The sequence below is a fragment of the Myotis yumanensis genome, unplaced genomic scaffold (assembly GCF_028538775.1).
Source record: "Myotis yumanensis isolate MYYU_CA2020_CCGP unplaced genomic scaffold, mMyoYum1.0.hap1 SCAF_2, whole genome shotgun sequence".
In the NCBI taxonomy this organism is placed as follows: Eukaryota; Metazoa; Chordata; class Mammalia; order Chiroptera; family Vespertilionidae; genus Myotis; species Myotis yumanensis.
Window position 1 is genome coordinate 205076707 of NW_027223753.1, and position 9845 is coordinate 205086551.

At 37.1% G+C, this 9845-nt stretch overlaps 1 pseudogene; it reads right to left on the bottom strand.

The window, feature by feature from the left end:
* The window catches only part of LOC139002696 (large ribosomal subunit protein uL30-like), a 127522-nt pseudogene extending 118073 nt beyond the window's left edge, over positions 1-9449 (bottom strand).
* Between the last annotated feature and the right edge of the window lie 396 nt (positions 9450-9845).

Below are 9845 nucleotides of genomic sequence, written 5' to 3' on the forward strand. Positions count from 1 at the left end.
AATTGGCTGCCTCCTGCCTGCCCCCTACTGGGGATCGAGCCTGCAATCTGGGCATGTGCCCTGACTGGAAATCAAACTGTGACCTCCTAGTTCATAGGTCAGTGCTCAACCACTAGGCCACACAGGCTGGGCCATTTAATCTTTATAGCAATTCTGTTCTGGTAATCTATTGCTGCTTATCACAAAATATAGTGGCTTAGCCTTAGCCGGTTTGGCTCAGTGGATAGAGCATCAGACTGCAGACCAAAGGGTCCCAGATTCGATTCCAATCAAGGGCACATACCTCGGTTGCAGGCTGCTCCCTGGCCTGGCCTGGTGAGGGTGCCTGCGGGAGGCAACCAATCGATGTGTTTCTCTCACATTGATGTTTCTCTCTGTCTTTCTCTCTTCCACTTTCTCTAAAAACCAATGGAAAAATATCTTCAGGTGAGAATAAAAAAAAAAAATGTAGTGGCTTAAAACAAGAACAATTTTATTAATGTACATTCTCAATGTTATTTTCAGATTAAATTTTTGGTATAACTAACATTGGATGTTCTAATATTTTTAAATGGTGTTTTGAGACTCTGAGAATTTTTGGAAGTAGTAACTTTTATATTTCCGACTAAACAGTCTTCACAAATGTACTGCCCCTTAGACATTTTTACTCCTTACCACTTATATAATCATATCCCTCCTGTTTTTCCAAAAAGTGATTGGCTAACTCATCTGTTAGACAATCCCATCTTAAGATGTTAGTGATAGTTAAAAACAAAAGGTGATGTATTTTCTTAGGTAAGATCATTCTTCAATACCTTAAGGAAAAGGTGTTGGTAGCTTTGAAATTCAAACATCAAGCAGTGTAAATAGTAAAAAAAAAAAAAAAAAAAAAAAAAAAAAAAAAAAAAAATCTAGTCTGGGAAGTGAAGATTTGAAGGTGAGGAATTAATTGTGAGGAATTAATTCATTTATAGGCAAACATATACCGACCCACAAGGCAATTCTTTTGAAGAAACTGCCATTTGGTGACAGGCAGACCAAGAAGGTAAATATAAACTTAATAAATAGATTTTTAAGTCACATTAATCTTTATAAAGGGTTTATAATCTCTGGCAAAATTCCCGTTCTAACAAGTAATGTTAAATAAAGAACCACAAGGCATTGAGGCATCTAGCCTTAGACCTCAAGCCTCGTGCATTACTTTAAGAATCCCATAAGTGAAATCCATTAGATTCCTGATACTTCATGGTTACTAAATGTTGAGACCTCAGAAAACATTTTTCTTGTGGTTTTCCACAGAAAACCACGGGTACAGAAATTGTTTTTGAGCTATTATGTACATTCACTCAACAAATCTTTGTTGAACGTTGCTATATGCCAGAAACTGACAAAGGTGCAAGTGACTCAACAGTGAAATCATGTGGGAACTTTCCACATTTTCCTTTCTTCTTCCTTTCTTCTTTTTCTTTCTTTCTTTCTTCTTTCTTTCTCTTATTTTTTTATTGTCTAAAGTTTTATATATGTCTCCTTTTCCCCAATTGTCTGTCTTTCTTTCTTTCTTCTTTCTTTCTTTCTTTCTTTCTTTCTTTCTTTCTTTCTTTCTTTCTTTCTTTCTTCCTTCTTTCTTTCTTTCTTTCTTTCTTTCTTTCTTTTTTCCTTTCTCTCTCTCTCTCTCTCTCTCTCTCTCTCTCTCTCTCTCTCTCTCTCTCTTCTTCCTCCCTTCCTTCCTAACTCTTTAGCTATCAACATCTTCCTGCTATAGCTAATATTTAAAGGAACAAATTTCAGAGATATAAGGCTGGATTCTACAAAGAAAAACAGTTTTTGGACAGAGAGAGATGATGGAAGAAATGTTCCTATGTAAAGCAGAACTCTGACAGTAGCCACTCTCAATTCCAGATTAACTCTCTGAGAGCACTTTTTTCCTTAAGAAACTGTTTTTCAAATATTTGAAATATAATTCTGAAAAACTGTAAATAAAATCCTGCAATAGTTTGTGAATCATTATACTCCACGTTACTTTTTCCTCTCCCTTCTGACCTGTTGGCCAATGAAACAGTTTCATTTTCACTTTTTCAAAATGATAGTATAAAAAAACAGAAGTGAAAGTATGAATCATAATATAATGAGGCATACATAGTGATATATCCATTTATAACTCAGAAAACCACGGGGTATTTCCAAACTGATGTCATTCATAGAAAGAATCCCATGTGCTGTAGAGGAATAAGAAAAATTACGCGGGTCAACTGGGGATTCAGAACTCATGTGGGATATTCCCAGCTAATTATTTTTATTTTAAAAAAATTATCATGCAGATTAATCTATATTTCAAATGTTTAATTTGATACACATCTTAGAAATTACACCCTGGATTCTGGGTTATACTTTTTAATTCTGATAACTGAGATGGTGTTCACTGAGATTTTACATTAGAAAGCATACCTATATAAGTGGTTTATATAACTCAAGGCTTTCTTTTTATTTTCTTTAAAAAGCTATATAAATACAAAAATTACCATGAAATTCTGTGTAGTCATTTTACTTATAGAAAATAAACTGTATAAGAAAAAATTATAATAAATATCTGCTCAAATTATTAAAATTGATTCTATTTTATTCTTTTGGGGGAAGAGAAATAAATATAAACCTTATTTTTTCCAGCTAAACATTAAAAGTGGATCTTTCTCTTCTCTTCACTAGGTTCAGTTTTTTTAAGAACTTAAAGAAGCTTATAGTATATGTTAAATATCAGATATTTAACATATACTATATATATTAAATATATTGAATAAATTACTGATATTACAAGATTAAACATTATCTAGAAGATACTTTCTTCCTGATTGTCTACACTTGCTTGGAAAATACCTTGGCTGTCTTAGTTCTGCCATATCTGCTGCTGCATTTGCTGGATGGTTGTTTGACCCAGATCCTGATATCCAGTTAGGAGATCAGTCCAGTTGCATCCTTTTCCAATCAGTGAGTGTCCCTGGTTCCTCCTTAGCCAATGTCCTCAATATGGGTGACTCCATAATAGTCACCCCACTCACTGTTCCAGGTAACACCACTAGTTTTCTCTTTGGTTCTAAGTCTTATCATGAGCCCAGTGGTTTACCCACAATGTTTAATCCTGATGCCTGCTATGAACCGCTTTACTATCCTGAATCTTTCAATGGGGCTGCAGGTGAATTCTGCCAATAGGGTAGTCTTATCCCATGTGATTGAGGAACAAACTTTAAATTATCAGAAGATTAAATTTCCCCCCATACTATGCACAAATAAGATGTCCACATGGATTAAAGACCTAAGACTCGAAGCAACCCTTAAAAGTTTCAGAAAAAAAAATATAGGAGATTATTTCATAACATTAAAGATCTTTTAAAAAAAAGATCTCTTAAAAATATAAAATGGTTCATCCATTGTAACAAATGTACCACTCGGGTGGAGATGATTATAATGGAAGAGGCTATGCCTGTGTAGAAGTAGAGGGTATATGGAAAATATGTGTGCCTCTGCTGATTTTGCTATGAACCTGAAATTGCTGCAAAAAAATAAAGTGTATTAAGAAAAAAGAACCATTAAATACAAACTAAAAGATGAATACATATCATGACATCAACATTTTAGGTTCCCATACATTGGAAATCATACACAAAGTTAAAAGGCAAGCTAGAGGCAGATAAATTATTTACAAGACATTTGAGAAATAGTTGCAATCTAGAATAAGTAAAAAGTTCCAATAAGTAAGAAAAAGACAAAAATTCCAGTAAAGAAATAAATATAAACTTTCAGTTCGCAGAAGAGAAGTTCTGTATAACCAATAAAAATATAGGGGAAGCTACAACTTGCTATTAATAGAAACATGCAAATTAAAACAAGATACCCTTTTATGTCTGTCCGACTGGAAAAAATTCAAAAGCCTGACAATGACGAGTATGGCGGGGAACTAGGGGGAACAGGAACTTTCAAATTCTTACTGTTAATTATTTTAATGTTAATGATGCTTGATGAACATTGAAGTTTTACTATAAGGAATGTAGTTTACATTTGAGAAGAAAAGTATAAGAGGTTGAAAGAGAAAATTAGTATATTTTGGAAAGCATTTTGGCAATATCCAGCAAAATTTGAAGCTTATGACCTACAGCAAGCCAACTTCTAAAGTATAAATCCCACAGAAACTCTTGCTCAGGGATACAAGGGTACTTATTGCCACATATTTGTATAATTCCAAGATGTCTTCCATTGGGAAAATGGATCCTCTTGGTTTCGTTTGTGTCCATACCAAGCATGCCTTTCCTCTGCAGGGTCTTACAACTCCCTTCTTTTCTATTTTATTTTATTGTTTAAGGTATTACAAATAGTAATACATATATGTCTCCTTTTCCCGCCCCCCATTGACATCCTCTCAGCCTCTCCTACCCCTTCTCTCCCCGCACTTGGTGTGGTGGGGGGGGGGGGGGGGGCGGCGGGCGGGGTAAGAGATCAACTGAAGGACTTGTATGCATGCATATAAGCACAACCAACAGAGGCAAGACAATGGAGGGGGCAAGGGAGGGTAACTCCCTTCTTTATGAAGTTGAAAATCAGGCACTGAGCCTGTCTTTTTGCTCCCACCAACTCTTCCCTTCCCTCCCTCCCTACACCTCATATTCCCTTGAAAATCTCTTTTTAGCTTATCTCTGGCCAAGATACCTGGTCAATGCCCCAACTCCTCCTTCATTTTGCCTTTTCTAGAAATCTTGCTTGACTTCTCCTTCAGACTTGGGTGACTGGTAATTAATAGCCAGAAACATTATCCTGCCTCACACTTCCTCATAGCCCAGTACCTGCTTAAAATGAGGAAGAACAGAGAAAGGAAAATACATACAGGGAGAAAAAAGCATACATTAATAACTTCAAATATTCTCCTACCACGTTCTTCTAACAAATCTTTGGACAGTGATACCCACATGCAAATTGGTGCCTAGGTCTGTGGTTGGGGTGAGGAGGGCGCATGAATATCTGGTGAATTTCTTGACTCATCTGGAAGTTTGGACTCCTACCCATTGAAGGTACATCTTCATCCATCAATAACCTTCTGCTGCCTTTATCTTTCCCACCCTCGGAAGCTGACCTTGGCATAGGTAAGGGCAATACTTCTTCTGAAGCAGATTGTTACTGCAAGGTTGCACATAACTGGTTACCCTGGCAACCTTAAGACCCCTGTTCAGGGAGGAGTGGCTGTCAGTAACTGCAGGCAACTTGGGTGGTCCAGCCATTCTCTTCCTCCCCAGTCAATATCTTTCTTCCAATCTCTGTGCTTAAAAAGTCAGAGGCAGCCCCCTGCTCACATTTAGAGGGATGATAATGAGGTTGGCTGCCATATTGGTGTTCAGCCCTCCCCTCACCCAGTATCCATCTTTGTGGCTTCCCTTTTATGATATAACAAAAGAATAAATAAATGAATGAAAAGTAAATAACTTCCCCATGCCTCTTTTAGTTAATAAATGTGAAGAATTGGGTGTGTACTGGTCCCATTTTCTCTTTGGTCCATCACTTAGCCTGTTTTCTCGGCGGGGGGGGGGGGGGGGGGGGGGGGGGGGGCGCTTGCCTTTTGTTTTACATTCCAATTTGAGAGAAGTCACTATTCATTAACATACAAGATGACAAAAAATAATTATGGTAGGCACTTTTTTTCACCTTTCCAGTGAGCCTGTTTACTTAGATTTTCCTATTGCCAGCATCTCCGTCTTCTACAAAATGCCTGGTCTCTGTTTCCAGTCCACCTCAAGAAGATAATTTGAAAGGCCAGCTGATGTTGCTTGTTTCTGTGAAGCAATTTCCAACAGAATAGATCTCATGAGTGAGATCCTCTGTGCAGATACGCCGTATTTACCAAGAGCAATCATTGTGTTATCTGTCAACACAATTAGCTTCCTATTGATTTTGCCATAACCATGCTTGTAGATCAATGAATAACTTCAGGTTTGGTGTCTCCATGAAATAAATGGTACCACAATCCTCAGCATGTTAACTAAAGCCTTGTTGAGCTTAACGAAGGTACCATTAAACATCTGGCGGAGGTGAAGAAACTACAACACCTTTCGGAACTTAGGGTTCACATCCGCATCATTAATATGGATCCTGATGACAGATGCCAATTTGGATTCTGTAGGTACTGAGAAGTTGCCAGCTTTTTATCTTTTCCATCCTAGCCATTCTTGTCCCAGTTCAGTATATCGCCTATATTCCTGTGATAGTGCTTACCTTCCTCATAGATAAGCTTCTTTCTAAACATCCTTTGAATAAACTTTTTTTTCAGGAGCTTGATCTTCAGCTCTGCAAAATTCACTTTTTTTCTTCTCTGCACCCTCATGGTTTCAACTGGAAAGACCACATAACCTGTTTTTAGGTTTGGCTTTTTTTTTAACAAGTTGTATTTGTTCACTTTACTTTGAATTTGCTTTTATTCATCTCACAGTATATTATGAACATCCTTCACATTTGGGACATTTAAATAACCTATATATCATTGTGTGTGTGTGTGTGTGTGTGTGTGTGTGTGTGTGTACCAAAATTTATTCAATTCCCTATTCTTGGGCATTCAGATTGTTTATGGTTCATTGACATGAAAAACAATGCTACAAATAGCATTATGTATATACACGTTCTTTATCAAATGTGATTTTTTTAATGTAAGTTAGAATTCTAGACCTGAAATTGTCGCATAACATATAGTTTTAATTTGAATAACTGCTGCCACATTTATTTGCAAAAACAGTTGAAGAATTCACACTCCTACCACCAAAGTAAGAAAATGTTTCCATCCCAGGGTATTTGTCAGCAGTGTTTGTTATTGCTTGTTCAAAACATTTATCAATCTAACAGGTGAAAAACATGGCCTCTCACTATGGTTCTAACTCAGTATCCTGGGGTAGGAGCAAAAATGTAAATCCCAAACAAAAAGAAGCATGCTTGCGAATCTGAAATTCTTAGTTGCATGCACTGGTATATCTCTCTCTCCACCTGACCCTGGTGTGAGACCTGCATTCATCCTTGCAGAGGTCTGAGAAAGTGAGAAACAGCCTGTGTTTCCTTAATACTGTTTTCTTTAAGCTCAACAGAATTATGTCAACTGTTATTATAAGGAAAGGCCATTGACACACCAGCTTAAAAAGGAAAAGGTGTGTCCACCAGCTAAAATAAATAAAAGGGCAAAACACATAGAAACAGTTTTAAAACCTAACAGTTACAATAGTGCTGAGGAAGCTGGTAGGACAAAGCCAAGCACAATGCTTATAAACTCAGGGTGTCTCCTGAACTTGTTCAACTTCATTTTGGAAAGTCAACACAGGACTGCCCTGAAGAGGTCTGAAAGTGGCGATGATATTAGAAAGGTTTTCAAAAATGTATACATTGTGGCCCTTCCTTTGGTCCCGCTTGATACCAATAATTTCAGAACTACTCGTGACTAATGAAAGTGTGACCAAGCAAAAATTAGACAACACACGAATGTATAGGCATACCTGATTTCATTTTACAGCAAAATAAAAATTGAGGCAATTGTAAAACTTCAATGCTCTTAGTGTTCAGTCAAAGTCTGTGAGAAATTTTTCTTCATAAGTGGCAAGTGATTGATCCCATTGAAAACAGTCCTATTAGTTGATAAGAGCAATAAATTCACTTTTAGAGGATTTTAAAGCCATCAAAATGCCCCAAATCTTATCAATCGTATACTGAGGGAGAAAAAAGACTGAATAAAATAATGCCACACGGACAGCATTTGCCACAGTCACTGAAGGCAGCTCAGGAATAAAATGTTCTACCTACAACACAACCGTTTTTGCCCTAACCGGTTTGGCTCAGTGGATAGAGCATTGGCTTGCAGACTGAAGGGTCCCAGGTTCGATTCCGGTCAAGGGCATGTACCTTGGTTGCGGGCACATTCCCAGCAGGGGGCATGCAGGAGGCAACTGATCGATGTTTCTCTCTCATCGATAACTCTCTATCCCTCTCCCTTCCTCTCTGTAAAAAAATCAATAAAATATCTTTTAAATAAATAAATAAAACACAACCGTTTTTGGTGGCTCACTAGATAGTACCTGCTCTCGGAGACCAGAGCAGAAAACAATGGTCTCCTACTGTGTAAAATAGGAAAAAACACTAATTAGGATATATTGATGGAAAATACAGTGTAGAGAAACCTTTTTTTCTAGAATAGCATGTGCACCTTTCTATTAGCTTCTCACGTGGTATTGTGAAGTTTGTGAGTATACACGTCAACGTCACCTGTTAAACAATATAAGATTACAGACAGGAGACTCTGTTATTCCTCTTTATAATGTCCAAAATCTAGCACAGTGTCAGGTGCAGAGTACATGCTCCATAAATGTTAACTATAGAAACTCAAACATTATGTAGGATGCTAAACCACTGGAAACACTGATGTCATTAATTCTGTTGATACATCAGGGCTAAGAATTGAATTGTGTGAGTTCCCCCCTCCCAAATTTATGTGTTGGAGCCTTAACACCGCCCCCCGCCCTGGCCCCGCATGTGATTTTATTTGGAGATGGGGATTTGAGGAGGTAATTATGGTTAAATGAGGTCAGAGGAGTGAAGTCCTGATTCAATAAGATTGATGCCCTTGTAAGAAGAGGAAGAGAGAGATCTATCCACACAAACACACCGAGGAAAGTTATACAAGCATACAGGGAGACGCGGCCGTCCATGAGCCAGGAACAGAACTGCTTGGCACTTTGATCTTGGACTTCCAGTCTCCAAACTGTGAGGAAATAAATGTCTGTTGTTGAAGCCACAGTCTATTCTTTTTTGTTAAGAGAACTCAAACAGACTAAGGCAATCAATAACCCAGTACAATTTCTGGTGCTCTTCACTGGTTTCATAACAATGAAAAAAACCAAAGAAGAATTACTTTTCTCAAGTCATAATGATCATCCAAGAATGAATGTTAGCAAAGTATTTGACATGTATGAATTTAACAGTAACCGAAAGCTTGAGGATGGTAAGGTATACAGTTAAAAGAGGGAGAAAATTAAAATATAAGTCATAAATAACTTTTAACACAAAAAAAAATTTTATTCAGCCTGCATCTCCTTTGACAAAGGACTCTTTGATTACATTTTTTTTTATCTTTGATAAAGCTTGAACCCATATTGACCTAATGCAAATGCCCCATTCTCTTTTTAGATTTCGTCAAAGATTTGTAACAAATTGCGTAAGTGTTAACTTTTAAACTATAGCAGGTCTTAGAATCTCCTAATGTTAAAGCATCGTTTCGTTTTAACATTATGAGATGCTATAGGAACCTACTGCTGTTTATCTCAATTGGCCTGTGGTAAAATTGGTTTCGTTATACATCATTTCTCTTAAAGTCAAAGAACTGATCGAGGACCTTAAGTGAGGGTTTACTGTATAGCAGTCTCCCCTTATCCACAGTTTTGTTTTCCTCGGTTTCAGTTACCCATGGTCAACCGCTGTTCAAAAATATTAAATAGAAAATGCCAGAAATAACCATCCATTCGAACTGTTCTGAATAGCATGGTGAAGCTTCAAGCCATCCCGTTTTGTCCCACCCAGGACGTCAATCATCCCTTTGTCCAGTGTATCCATTCTGTATACACTCCCTGACCACTAGTCACTTAGGGTATTATCTCCATTATCAGATCAATAATCAGCTATTTTGAGGGAAAGGAAAAGAGGCATACACAGTACTCTTTATTATTATAGTATATTGTTATAATTGTTCTACTGCATTATTAGTTATTGTTACTAATATCTTATTGTGCCTAATTTATAGATTAAAGTTTATCATAGGTCTGAATGTATGGGAAGAAACAGTATGTGTAGGGTTCAGTACTATC